This window comes from Eulemur rufifrons, chromosome 20, assembly GCF_041146395.1.
Source record: "Eulemur rufifrons isolate Redbay chromosome 20, OSU_ERuf_1, whole genome shotgun sequence".
Taxonomy (NCBI): Eukaryota; Metazoa; Chordata; class Mammalia; order Primates; family Lemuridae; genus Eulemur; species Eulemur rufifrons.
Window position 1 is genome coordinate 44,101,899 of NC_091002.1, and position 14,643 is coordinate 44,116,541.

Sequence of the window (14,643 nt, forward strand, 5' to 3'; positions counted from 1 at the left end):
AACCCTCTAGGCCAAAGCTTGCACACAGGCAGCTGGGAGCCCACACGTGGCCCACAGATGGCTTTCATATGGCCCACATGTGGTTATAAAAAATGGGGGCCAACATTTAAAAATCTGAAAAAACAATATAAACCTAGACCTTTGGCTTCTCTTGAAAATTTGGACAATCTGAAAATAATGGGCCCACAGTCGTCCTCAGGAACAACCAGCAAGAGCTGAGCAGTGGCTGCCCCTTTACACAGGGCCGTCCCTTCAATATGACACAAGAGCTCGCACAGTTCCAGCATGGGCTGCATTCGTTATACCCATGGTTCCCAATAGGGGGTGATTTCACCCTTCAAGGGACATTTGGCACTGTCTCAAGACTTTCTGATTGTCACATGGGGGGCTACTGACATCTAGTGGGTAGAGGCCAGGGATATTGCTAAATATCCTAAAATGTGCAGCACAGCCCCCACGACCAAGAATTACTGGATGCAAAATGTCAATAATAGCAAACTTCAGAAATCCTGATTTACACCAACTTTCTGGCCCCTCTAAGCATGTGAGTTTGTAATTCCAGCTGAAGTCTGTTGCTCTCAACCCAAGAAAAACTAATATAAATATTTGCCAAAGACTACAGTCTTTACTCCTCTCTGTTTCTCCAAGTAGGTTGGATAGAAAGACTCAATGAACCCATTGCGACAGCAACGTCTAACATTTGTACACTTGTCATGTGCCAGACACTGCGCCAAGTGAATTCACGTATACAAACTCATTTAAGGCTCTTAACAACTTTAAAAGGTAGTTATGATAATTATGGAATTAAAATTACATTATCGCTGCAAACAGAAATCCTTCTCAAACAGCCTTTAGACGCAAAGGTTTTTTACTGGCACGAGCCTAGTGTTTGGATGCTGGAGCAAAACGACCTGGGCTTGAGTCCTGGCTCTGCCTCTTACTAGCCCTGTGATATCCGGCAAGTTACTAAAACCCCTTGGGCCTGTTTTCTCTTGTGAAAACAGGACAGTATAAATAACACGCACCTCACTGGATTACTACGAAGACTAAAAGAGTCCATGTGTGACATGTACTCAGAACAATATCTGGCCCATAGCAAGTGCTCAATAAATGTTGGCTGTTCTAACTGCTATTATTTTTGTTGTGGGTTGTTTTTGTTGTTTAACTTAATACTCAGGCAGTAAATAAGGAGTGCTTGTTCTGAGATTTCAGAGCATTTCATCAAATCTCTCTCTGTCTCTCTCTCATTCCCAGCTTTTATTTCTTCTGCATTTTCATTCTCCGGCAGACTCTTTCCCAGTATTGATAATTCGGTGGTAAACACTCTATATTCATATCCTAGGAGCTTAACCAAAGCAGTAAGGTCCAGAAAAAGTCTGGAGCTAGTTCTCATTGGCCTAACTTATGCTGTCCTTAGACAAATCACTGTCACAGGAGTGGGGGAAGTAAGGTGACCTCATCAGCAGCTTTGGATTAAATGTCCACCCTTAGGCCTCTGGGGAAGGGTCACATGTGCTGAGAGTGGGGAAGACTGACTTCCCAAAGAAAAATGAGGATGTTGTTTCACAAAGAAGGAGAATGCTTCAAGCAGGCAAAATGACAGCTCTCCAATTATTCCCATTTTACAGAAAATTGTCTCAGTAAGATGAAGCAATTTTCAGAAGGAAACAAAGCTATTAAGTGTGAGAATAGGAATTCAAATGCCAACTTTTAAACATCCATGAAAACTTCAGTATTAGAAAAGTCTGTATCAATAGACCAAAAGAAAAATGACAGTTTCATCACAGATGCTGAATGACTTTTGATAAAAGTCAATATCCTTTCTTGATAGATAATTCCTCCTAATGTTAAACTTAAAAAGCAATGGGAGAGATTTTTAAGAACGAGACTTTAAATTGCTGCTCAGGGACTTAGAAGACTTGGGAAAAAAAAAAACAGATAATGGTATCATTTTAAATTTCCGTAAGTAAATCTATATATTTAATATGATTTTAGGAGAAGTGCTATCACTTTTTTTGAACTAGAAGATCTAATACTGAAGTTTAATTAAAATACATCAATAAGAGCAGTCAGGTAAATTCTGCAACATATTCTAAAACTGAAATGATTAAAATGTAGTGGTACCGATACAGAACAAAGCAGATCAATAGAATAGAATTGAGACCAGAAACAGACATGATTAACTATGGAAATTTAGTATATGGCCATAGTGGTATTTAAAATCAGCTTGGAAAAGATCGATTATTAAATATATAATATTATGCCATCGAAATAGCTATCCCAAAAAAATGGAATCTTTCCTTACACACTACACTAACACTTATGCCAGATGTTCAAGCATTTACATGGAAACTACCAAAATGAGCCCATTATTTACTAAAAAAAAAAATGGAAGAATTTTTGTTACAGTCACAGGACAGAAAGTCTCTTCTATAAAAACAACACAAAATCCAGAAGCCATAAAAGAAAAGATTAATATAGTTGATCGTATAAATATTGTTGAAGGTCAAATTGTGTCCCTCACAAAAGATATGCCCAAGACCAAACCACCAGTATTTGTGAGTGTGGCTGTGTTTAGAAAGAGGGTCTCAGTAGATGTGATCAAGTTAGGATGACGTCATAGTGGATGAGGAGGGACCCTAATTCAATGACGAGTGTCCTTTTAAGGGGAGAGGGAAGTTTGGACACACAGTCCCTCAGGGAAGAAAGCCACAAGAAGACAGGTAGAGACTGCAGTGATGGTGCCACAAACCGAGGAACACCAGGAATTGCCAGTAGCCGACAGAAGTGGGAAGACGCAAGAAAGGATTTCCCTGGAGCCTTTGGAGGGAGCACAGCCCTGTCACACTTTGATTTTGAACTTTTAGCCTCCGGAACCATAAAAGAATAAATTTCTGTTGTTTTCAGCCATCCTGTTTGTGGCCATTTATTACAGCAGCCGTAGGAAACTAATACAAATATTGAAAAAAAAAAAAAAAAAAAAAGAATTTGCAGAGGGAAAAATACACCAAAAACAAAACTAAAAAAACAAATGGCAAACATGTTTGCAGCTCATGTACGGAAGGACAGTTTCCTTGGCATGTAAAGAACCTCTGTAAATCAGTATTTTTTAAAAAGTTGACCATTTAATAGGAAACGGACACATGAAGTTTTATGATATTTTCATTGCTTTGTTGAGAGAATTAAAAGAAATAATTTATGTGTAACCCAAATATGGTGATGTCTAATGGGTAGCCTATGAGTTTTGTTTTGTTTTTTTCACTCACTTTAAGACTATACAGAGCATTTTATCACATCCTTCCTGATTGCTTTAGTGAGTAAAGTAGATTTTACTGAAGATTTTGAGGGGAGAGAGGAAGAGGTTTACATCACACACTACGTGGCAAAACATCATTTAAAAAATTTCCTTTTGAACACGTCTGTTCTTTCCTCGTGTTCCACTCTGAGCACCAATGCCTTCCAGTTCCCTTTGTTTTTCCTTCTGGCCTATAATTCCCAACTCTGCCTCTTGAATATTTTTCTCTTTTCCCTAGTAATTTAGCTCACAGCTTGCATACTCTGGCCAGCAAAACAAAAGCCAGGCAATTAGCTGTTCTTCCTTAGAAAGCAGTTCAGGGGCTAACCGTTGTCAGTCCTATGGGGTCTCATCAACCTGGTCACTTTGTCTTTTCTTGGAGCAGGGAAAGAGGGAGACCCTCCGACACTGAGAAAAATGAGATCTTCAAATGAATTAATCCAGTTAGGACAGGCTTCATAGACATGCCACCTGGGCAGTCACAGAGAAAGGCTCTGTGCTTGATTTAATGCACTGCTGTCACCATCTTAAAACATTCAATTATTGTTAAACCAGGGGCCCCACGTTTTTATTTGCACGGGGCCCCACAAAGTACATCATCAGTCCTGACAGAAAATATTCAACAAATGGTCATCAGTATTATTGCTAAAAGCACAAATGCCTTCTCTTTTGAGTGGTCCAAGAGACAGAGCATCTCAAAGCTTAATATTCTAAAATTTAAAAAATTGAAAAAAAAAAAAAAAGCAAATGGAGAAAAGGGGGAAAAAATTAGCTGCATGAACTCCGAAGCCAGGAAAGCTGGCACCATTGCCTTTAGCAAGATGTTATCTGACATCTTTTGGCTGAACGCGTCCTTTCATGGGGTGATTAAACAGCAAATATCTCTGAGTAGCATAATGTTTATTAGACGTTACTCTGTTAGGGCAGCTTGTGTTTTCCCTGTATTCTGTTTCCGTATTCAAGTGTGTACAATTTGTTGATTTAAATAAAATTTAAAATAAGCCGTGTTGCTTGAAGAGCTGCTGACAGGGCCTTGCAGAAAACTTTGAGAGATTTTTTTTATTAGAAAACAATTCTGTTTCTGTGTCATGTTTTTCTGCCTCATGCCTCTCCCTCACCCCCCTCCCTGTTTTTAGCACCACAGGACAGCAGCCTGAAAACCAATATCCTGACTTTTTTGGATGTTCATCTGGCTCTCTGAAATACTTCTATCCACAGGGCAAACATTCTGCTTGTCCATCTTGTCTCCCAGTTTATTAGAGAAGAGAGGGGCCGGCCTGCTTGGGACAAGGATCATCTACATTCCAGCCCAGGGGTCACCCCCATTCTAAGTGTTAGATTTTCTGGAGTGCTGATCATTCATTCATTCATGCATTATTTTAATTAACCAAATATTGAATTGGTGGCAAAGTACAGAGAAATGGACACTCTCACATGTTACTGGATAGAATGACAGTGTCCCTTGAAATCAAAAATGCTCATGATCTTGGCCAAGCTCTCTGCTTCTGCCCTAGAGAAATCTGCACACGTGGACACAGGAGACATGTGCAAGGAAGTACATCACCTTCTTTGGGGGAAGTGTAACAAGAGGAAGCAACCTATGAGCCCATCAGCAAGGGGATGGCTAAATAAAGTGTGCAAGAGTGAAACTGCAATGTGGTGGTTAAGAAGAATAAATTGGTTTTCTGTGTATTTACATAAACAAATACTCAACACATATTTATTTTTGAGGGAAAAGAGCAAGTTGCAGAAACATCTCACACCATATGTGGCCTTTTGTTAACAACCAAAAGGTTCTAAAAACACAAAACAATATTTTTTATATTTTCTATAGATACATGCATGTGTGTGAAAATCCATAGGACATGGTTTGGAAGCAAAGGCAGCAGATTGACACAGCACTAAACGGGGGGAAGGGCCCGATGGAGGGGAGATGCCAGATGCAACTTCGGTTGTGTTTGTAATGTCATATTTTGTATGAAACTTGATGCATTTAGTTTTGTTTAATGATAAATTAATATTTTCAACTGATACAAAAAATGTGCTGTACAAATTCACGGAGTTAATATTACCTAAGTTGTTCTGCAAACCACATTCGATTTTACCTATCAAATGTTGTAAGCACATAGAATTTGTATATGATACAGTATTCCTGTATTTCTGCACATATAATTTCTGAAGATTCTTGCAAAGTATTGCATAAGGTATGACCGATGAAACAAATGCCTACTCTAGGATTAGTCCTGTGTGGGCCTTAAGGCATAGCCGTGACTAAGCAGGAAGGTCCCTAGCCTCAAAAAGCTTCTAGTTATGCAATTCTTTACATGACATGTGGCCCAAAGACTGCATTAGATCCAGAGAAACAGAATTTGCAAATATGGGGCACAGGAATCAGCAATTTTAAACAGGTTTCCAGAAAATTGGTATGCACACCAGGAGTTCTCTAGCCTTCCCTAGAGGGAAGAATTCTCAGCTGAAATAGCATTTCTCAGAGAGATTTTCCCACTCCCTGACACAATATTCTATCTTGTTCCTTCACAGCATGGCCATTATTTTACTAACTTATTCATTTGTTTATCTTTCTGCCTCCATGTGGTCAGGGTCCATGTCTATCTCGATTTGGCATATCCTCAGCACCCAGTAACATGCCTGGCACATTTGTGTCCAATAAATATCCAAATATCCAATTAGTATACAATAAATATCACTTACAGGCATGAATGAATGAATGAAAGGTGAACAGCTACATTCTGTTCCATTCCTTAGAGGAATGTATCTGCATTGGTAGTTTGCCACCTCTTTGTCATACCTGAAATCTACTTCGGAGAAGAAAATAATGCAAATAATGAGAATTGCCACTTATTGAGGGTCCTTCTGTATGCCACCAGCTTTAAAGAATCTTGCTTTCCTAATATTCTTTCCCTGTTACTATATTTAAAAAATCATCCCCAAACTTAGCAGCATACAGCACTCACTTTCACGTGCTCTCAGGTTGTGTGGGTGAGGAAGCTGCAGTTGGCTGGTCTCTGCTTCACAACGTCTGGAGTTGCAGCTAGGAAGATGGGAACACTAGGGGCAACTGGATGGTCGGCAGCTGAAATTATCTGGAATCTCTTCTTCTGTGTGGCCAATGATTAATGCTGACTGCTGGAGGGACCTCAGCTGGGTTTTTTGGCAGTAACACTCCTATGTGGCTTTTCCAGAGGGCTACTTGGGCTTCCTCTCAGCATGGCTGTCTCAGGGTACTTGGACTTCTTATAATACATAGTACCCCCAGGGTCTAAATGTGAATGCCTCATTTAACAAGGCAAAAGCTTGCATCACCTTTTATGCTCTACACTCGGAAGGCATGCAGAATCACCTCCACCACAAGCGAGTCACGAGCCTGACCAAATTCAGGGGCAGGAAAATTAGACTCCCTGCTGGATGAAAGCAGTAGATATGTTCTAGAAAAGCACAGGACATTTTTACTACCATCTTTGGAAAACACAACGTGCCACACCTTCATAACAGTCCCACAAACAGGTGTAAATAATCCATCCTAAAGATGAGGCAGAAGGTGCAGAGGATGCTTTATTTGCCCAAAAATCAAACAGCTCCATGGCAAGTGGCTGAGCAAGGATTCAACTTAGGCCTGTGTGTCCCCAAAGCCTCCTTTCCCCACATGTCACTCATGTCACGTGAGGTGGAGATTATATTTATGCATTTCATTCTGCCTTCATTGTTTATTGGAGCGACATATCCAGATCCCAAATGTTGTCTTATGTAGAGGTTGTGTCTTCTTGCAATTTACAGCCTGCGTTACTGGTACAATAACCTGCCCCTCAATAGTTAATAGGCAGTTATTGAAATGAGTCTCTTCTGAAGGTCCATGGAAATTGCCATTAGGAGACCAGCGTCCGAGCAGAGTTTGCAACTTCAGGATGACAGCTGATCCGCAGTGATTGTTGACTCCGGTGAAAAATGATCCTCCATCTACGTGACACAATTATTTGGGTATTTACCACAAAGGCCCTTCAATGAGCCCTTTTCGATCAGAAAATAAGAAATAAGTTGAGGGAGAAAAATAGCTAAATTTAAATGTAACTGCTCACATTGTTTTGCCCTTAGATGGATGGTAGGTCTTTCTCATTATTCACCAAGCACAGACATGCTACCAAGAGTGATTTGGCAACTTGTGAAGATAAATCACAACCAGGATGGCTGCTGTCACTGTCCCGTTGAGAACGTGACTCTGAGGGCTGCCGGAATGGGGGAGCAAGTATGCGCATGGGCCCTGCTGGTGCAAAGTTGGAGAGAAAAAGGAGGACCCAGAGAAAGGAAAACAGAAGACAAGCAATAAAAATTCCATCTCTTCCCCTACGTTGTTCCCAAGTGCCATGCTTTTGAGAGAACTAATGTTTTTGTGAGTCCCCAACAGGGCAGAAGAAAGACAGATGGCAGGTTACCGAAGCAGGAGGGAAGGGAGGTTATGAATTTAACCGTCAAGGAGAAGAAAACACAGATCCAATATGTAGCTCAGGAGAAGGAAGAACGCAGCCAGACACTCTAAGAATCTGAAGGGAGTTGTGTTTTCCAGATATTTTTAGATGAAATCTTTTACACATGACACAAAGCCAAGATCCTCCCAAATTATCTTTGTTTATTCTATTTTTATAACCTATATTTTTGTGCTGATAAAAGCAACATCTTCTAATAGTATAAATTTTAACAAATATAGTAAAATGTACAAATATTCATAATTGTTCCATTCAGGAGTAACCAATGTAAATGTTTTGTTATACAGCCTTCTAGTTGTCCCTTGTGTATAGATATGTAGAACTATCCGTACTGCAAAAATGGGCTCAGACAAAACCTAATATTTTGTGACCTACAATTTTCCTTTCTTATATCACAAGCTTTTTTCCATGTCAATAAGTAGACATTTACGCTTTAATGGATGCATAATTTTCCACTGCAATATTATTTAATTGATCCACTATCACTGGATATTTAGGGTTGTGAATTATTATTATTATTATTTTTTTTTTTTGCAAAATGCAATAGTACACAAACATCCTTACATATATACCTTTGTATACTTGCTCCCTTTGGATACATTTCTCAAGGGGTGCGTATGTGTGTGTGCGCGTGTGTGTGTGTTAGTAAAGTGAGGCATGTTATTAAAGAGTTGTACACATACTGTTAAATTATCTTGCTAAGTTGTTATATTGTTAAGTCTCACCAATAATTATCCAAAGTCAAAGCTAAAAGTTAATACAACTTAAATATTGTTTTCTTTCTTTTCCTCCCATTCCTCTTCCCCTATCCTTTTCTCTCCTCAATAGTTCATCAGTAACTACTATTGTTGGAGCAGTTTATTTTGCTCAAGGAATGTACAGACTAGGGCAAGGGTTGGAAAACCATGGTCCATGGCCCAATCCAACGCATCATCTGTTTTTGTTCAGCCCATGAGCTAAGAATAGGGTTTGTATTTTTAAATTGTTGAAAAAAAAAAAAAGAACCAAAAAAAGAATAATATATTGTGATACACAAAATTATATACAATTTAAATTCTAGTGTCCATAAGTAAGTTTTATTTAAACACAGCGACTCCCATCTGCTTAATATCGTCTATGACTGCTTTTGCCCTACAACAGCAGACTTGAGAAGTTGGGACAGAGAGCAGGTGGCCTACAAAGGGGAAAATATTTACTATCTAGTCCCTTTGCAGATAAAGTTTGTGGACTCCTAGACTAGTGGCAATAATGTTTCTAACTCTCAATAGAAGCCAGAAATACTCCTAGGAGAACATCATAACAGGGGCTAAGAGTGAGATAGTCAACAGGCCTCCTGGGTTCAAATTCCAGCTCAGTGACTTACCGACTGTGGGACCTTAGTCCAGTTGTTAAAAGTCTCGATGCTAAAACGTCCTCATCTGCAGAATGGAAAAAACACACACTACTGACAACCAGTGTTATCACTAGGATCAACTAAAATAAGGTGTAAAAACTGTTATCATAGGTGCCTAGAACACAGCAAAACATAGTTGCTGTTGTTGTTACTATTTGCTCTTCACTTTTGGAAATTTAGCTTAAAATTTGTTCAAACGTCTTCAATCCTGGAGTTTTAATTTCTCCTGTTATTCTTTCTTCTCCTTGAGAAATTTTTGGTTCCAGAACAGGTGGTGCTGATATCACCAAAATAAGATTTGTAGTTTGGGAAGATTTCTCAAATGGAATACAGAAAACCATATTCCATTAATTTTTTTCTCTTGTGTGATTCAAGTACCTCTTCACTTACGTATTCATATATGAGGCATGTTAAAGTAACTTACTTTCAGGTCTCAAAAGAGTGAGGAAGCCACCAGCAGGTGCCTGAGGGAAAGAGCTGGCCTCATTGAGGATGCCAACTGCTCTCAAGAGTCAGGTCTGAAAGAGCCTCTAGTCTAGAAGGCCTATGACCTGTCCGCAGTCTAATGCCCAAGGAAGTCACGGTGCTGCGCTGAATTTTACCGATTTGCATTTAAGATGTTCTTCATTTGCTGTTCTGACATATAGCCCTGGATTGGACAGTTTGTAGACATGAAAAAAACCAAAAGGTGGTCTATCCAGGAAAGTACAGATGCTCCTCTACTCACAATGTGGTTACTTCCCAATAAACCTGTTGTAAATTGAAAATGTAAGTAAAAAATGCCTTTAATACAACTAACCCGTCCAACATAATAGCTTAACCTAGCCTGCCTTAAATGTGCTCAGAACACACACATTGGCCTATGGTGGGCAAAATCATCTAACACAAAGCCTGTTTTCTCATAAAGTGTTGAATAGCGCATGTAATTTATTGAATACCGTACCTAAAGTGAAAAGCAGAACGATTGTACGGGCACTCGAAGTAAGGTTTCTACTGAACGGGGATTGCTTCTGCACCATTGTTAAGTCCAGAAATCTTAAGTCGAACCATGGTAAGTAGGGGACCATTTGTACACAAATCTCTTTCACAGACTGGAGACAGGTCTTGCTTGTGTCTAAATAAAGCTCTCTCTGAGCATAATTTAAGCTCCTTCTTTCTTGTTGGGAGTAAAACCATTAAAGTGAACACCCCTTAGGTGGGCACCGTGTACCAGACCTGCGCTGGGCGCAGCGTGGATGCACAGGAGGACCGAGCTCTTGCAGCCTGATCTACAGGGCTGGCCTAGTGTGGACATCACACCCTCAGAGCTGCTTTCCCTGAACATCCTACCTGAAGGAGACCCTGCTGCTGTTGCCCAAAGCAGCCCTGTGCATCTATTTCAGAGCACTAAAATTAGAGACCTTTTTTTGTTTATTTGTTCATTTGTTTATTATCTGCACCCCCACCCCACCCCATTACTATTTAAGCTCCACAAAGGAAGGGACAAGTCTGTCTGGGTCATCAATGTCCCCCACACTTGTACAGCGTTGGTGTGACCAAATACTAGTCCTGACACTCAAAATACCCGCAATTTTTTCCTCATTAAGACCCCTACCCCCTCTCAGCTCTTACCTCTTTGTTCACCATACTGAATTCTTGTCATTTCCTTGACACACAGGTATTTTTTTCCCTTCTCTTCTTAACACAAGCCAACGCTTCTTGGCCTAAAACATCCTTCCATTTTCCCCAATCCCACCCCCTACTTCTTCCCTGACCACCTCTTTCTTGGCTTTTAGGTGTCAGCTTGGAAACTGCATCTGACAGGAGGCTTCCCCACTAGCTCCCACCCCCAGGTCTCCCGGGCTCCTCCCTGCCCAGCACCCTTCTCACCACCCCACTCACCCTGGATGGTAGTTCCTGCCTGCTTCACGGTCTGTCTCCCCGATTAGAACAGGCAGCTTTGCACGACGCCCCCCACAGTGGCTGGCAGGTGGTAGGCGCTCAGGTGATGTGTTTTTAATAAATGAATGGTGAACCATGGGAGAATTGTTACCCCATATCCATAAAAATAACCCACGGTTTTTACCACTGAGAAGAAAGTATTAGTTACTCCTTACACAGAATGAGAGCTACTTTTCCCGATACGCAAAGCCTTCCTAGAACTCACTGGAAAAGACAAATAGAAAAAGAGGCACAAACTATGCATAGACAATTGGCAATGAATAAGTATATTTCATAAATACATTTTTTATTAGACACTTAATCCCTGACTCTAGGCAGATGTGAATTAAAATTCGAGTGGGAGGCCAGATTTCCTTTTCCAATTTGCCAAAATCAAAAAGTTTGATAATACCCTCTGTGAGCGAGCGTGTGGGAAAACAGGCCTTCTCAGTTATGAGTGATGGGAATGTAAATGCAACAACCTCTACACAGGACAATTTGACAGTATTTATCAAACTTACAAATGTACTCACCCTTGACCCCAGCTAGTCCACGTCCAGATATTTATTCTGCAGAGACCCTCCCACGTGTGTGGCAAGAGGTACATGCAAGGTTATTGACTGCAGGGTTGTTGGTAAGAGCAAAAGTTTAGAAACTCCCTAAATGCCTCTAGATTCAGGGCACTTAATGAATAATTTATATTAGGCCACAAATTGGAGTGTATTGCCTTTCTTTTTAAAAAAAAAAAAAGACAATGCTTTTTATTAATGGATATGAAATGATCTCCAAGATAAAAGACTTTAGGTTAAAAAAGAAGTAGATAAAAAAATGTGTATGGTACATCACCGTTTATGTAAAAGGGAGGAAAGTGCGTGTGTGTGTGTGTGTGTGTGTGTGCTCGCGCGCACATGCTCGTGCCCAAATGTACATGCACTTATCTGTACAGGCATAAAATATCTGATTAATAAGAAACTTGAGGGAAGGGGTGCAGGACAGCTAAGAGGCAGGGTGGGAGGAAGGATTTTTACTCTCAATAACTTTTCATGATTTGGAATTAAGAATTTTGTGATTATATTATCAACTTAAACATTGGGGGCAAAAGGACAGAAGAGAAAGAAAAGAGAGGAAGACGGGGGAGAGAGAGAGAGAGAGGAGCACTAAAGATCAGTCCTAACCCAGGCAGAATAAACTAAGTTGCTCATGGTAACAAGGTTAAACACCCTCTGCTTCGTGTGCCCTTTTGTCCCCAGTGGTTATAACAAAGTAGGAAAATAAGAGAGGCGAGTCCTAGCCTGTCTGTCGCCTCACTCGTGAATCTCCCGGTTTCCCTGACGATCTTGCAATAATTAGCAAGGGCTGGGTGCAAGCCCCTAAGCCTCACCTATCTGGCGACCCAAGAGTCGAATCCCACCACTTCCACAGCCATCTAGAAAGAAACCCACCAGGCTCTCCTTCCCGGTCTATCTTAAGAAACAGCCCCTGCTCCTGGGGAGGGCTCTGTGATGTCGACTGCTGTAGCAGCGGCTGTCACAGCTCACTTCAGCAGAAAGGATTAAACTGTCCTGAATATGTCAATCAGATATCAAAGATAAATGAAGTTTGAAAAAATAAAATGTACGATTTATTTTTAAAAAATAGTCTTTGGGAGACACCCAGAATGCACTTTGAAAAATCTAAGGGAAATGTGTCATGAAAACAAATCCACACTCTCCTGTCCAACTTTAATTTTTCACTGATAAAACTCGGGCGGGCTGCAGCCCAGCCAATAAATAAAGATTCTCCACCTTGAACGGCCTCCCCTTCCCATTTGCTATGATGGAGAGCCTCACCAGGGATGCGCCTGCCCCTGCCTTCGGCTCTGACCGCCTCCCCTTGCCAGGCCCTTGGGCGTAAAGGATCTGGCACATGCGTCAGGACTTTACCCAAGGACATCCCACCCCCGCTGCTGCAGGAACACACTCGCCAAGGAGTCCCCTGAGCCTCCTGGGCTTTGCTCGCTGCTTGGGCTTGGTGATGTTTGGGGTTTTAATTCACTTTACTAAAATTGCCTTTCATTCACTTAGTGACAGGTAGCTATTTGTTTTCAGGATTCCATTTGACATTTATTGTTAGCGCAAAACACTAATAATAATAATTAGCGCCTTTTTAGAGTTGTCTGGGGTTTTCGTGGGGCTGCATTGTTACTATAAAACATCCCGATGCGTTGCTGTGTATAAGATAGTATGATGGTATTTAAATGTAACAAAGGGGTTCATTATACTCAGGCCAGATTGCAGTATCTCTGAGCCCCCTCCCCGTGAGCAAGCCAAGACTTAATATCCTCTAAACTTGTCTGCAATGCTAATACCTATCTTTTTTTTTTAATAGGAGGAAAACCTCAGCATGGTTTGGCTTTTTCTTAGAAACAAGCAAGCAAATTGGGATTTATGCTCTAGAATTATGCTGCTCTGTATAGTAGCCACTAGCCACATGGAATTATTTACATTTAAAATAAATAAAATTAAATAAATTAAGCATTCAGTTCCTCTGTTGCACTACTCTCTTTTCAAGTGTCCAGTAGCCACATGTGGCTAGGGGCTACCATACTGAGCAGCACAGCTGCAGAACACATCCAGCATTCTAGAAGGTTCTATTGGACAGCACTGATCTAGAACCTTGATACTCAAAATGTGACTCAAGGGCCAGCAGCATAGGCATGAGGTGGGATTTTGTTCAGAAATACAGAGTCTCTGGATCCCCACCTCGGATCTAGGAACAAGATCCCCAGGTGATACATTTGCACATTAATATTTGGAACAGGAGTCAGAAAACTTTCGGTAAAGGGCCCAGTAGCAAATATTTTGGACTTTGTCTTTGTTGCAACTAATCAACTCTGGCATTTTTGTGATAAAGCAGCCATAGACAATACATAAATGAATGAGTGTGACTGTATTCCAATAAAGCTTTGTTTTCAAAAACAGGTGGCAGGCTATATTTGGCCATGGCCCACCATTTGCTGAACCCTGCCCTAGAATATTCTTTAGATGTCCCTGTAAATACTATTAGGATCATTTAATTCCCACTGTTGGATCTCAAAGACTAAGCATCTCTGATCAAACATCTTGGTCATTAATCCTGGGAAAGATGCTTTTCTGGGATGTCTCTGTTAGCTTATGTTTCTGTCTCTTGTTTCTAAAGAAAACTGACCAATCTGGCCCAACAGAAGTTAGTGGTTGAAAAAATGAAGGCTGGGTGCGTGGCTCACGCCTGGAATCCTAGCACTCTGGGAGGCCGAGGCAGGAGGATTGCTTGAGCTCAGGAGTTCAAGACCAGCCTGAGCAAGAGTGAGAGCCTGTCTCTACTAAAAATAGAAAAATTAGCCTGGCATGGTGGCACATGCCTGTAGTCCCAGCTACGTGGGAGTCTGAGGCAGAAGGATTGCTTAAGCTCAGGAGTTTGAGGTCCAGTGAGCTATGATGACACCACTGTACTCTACCCAGGGAAATAGAGTGAGAATCTGTTTCAAAAATAAATAAATAAATAAATAAAACGAGGGT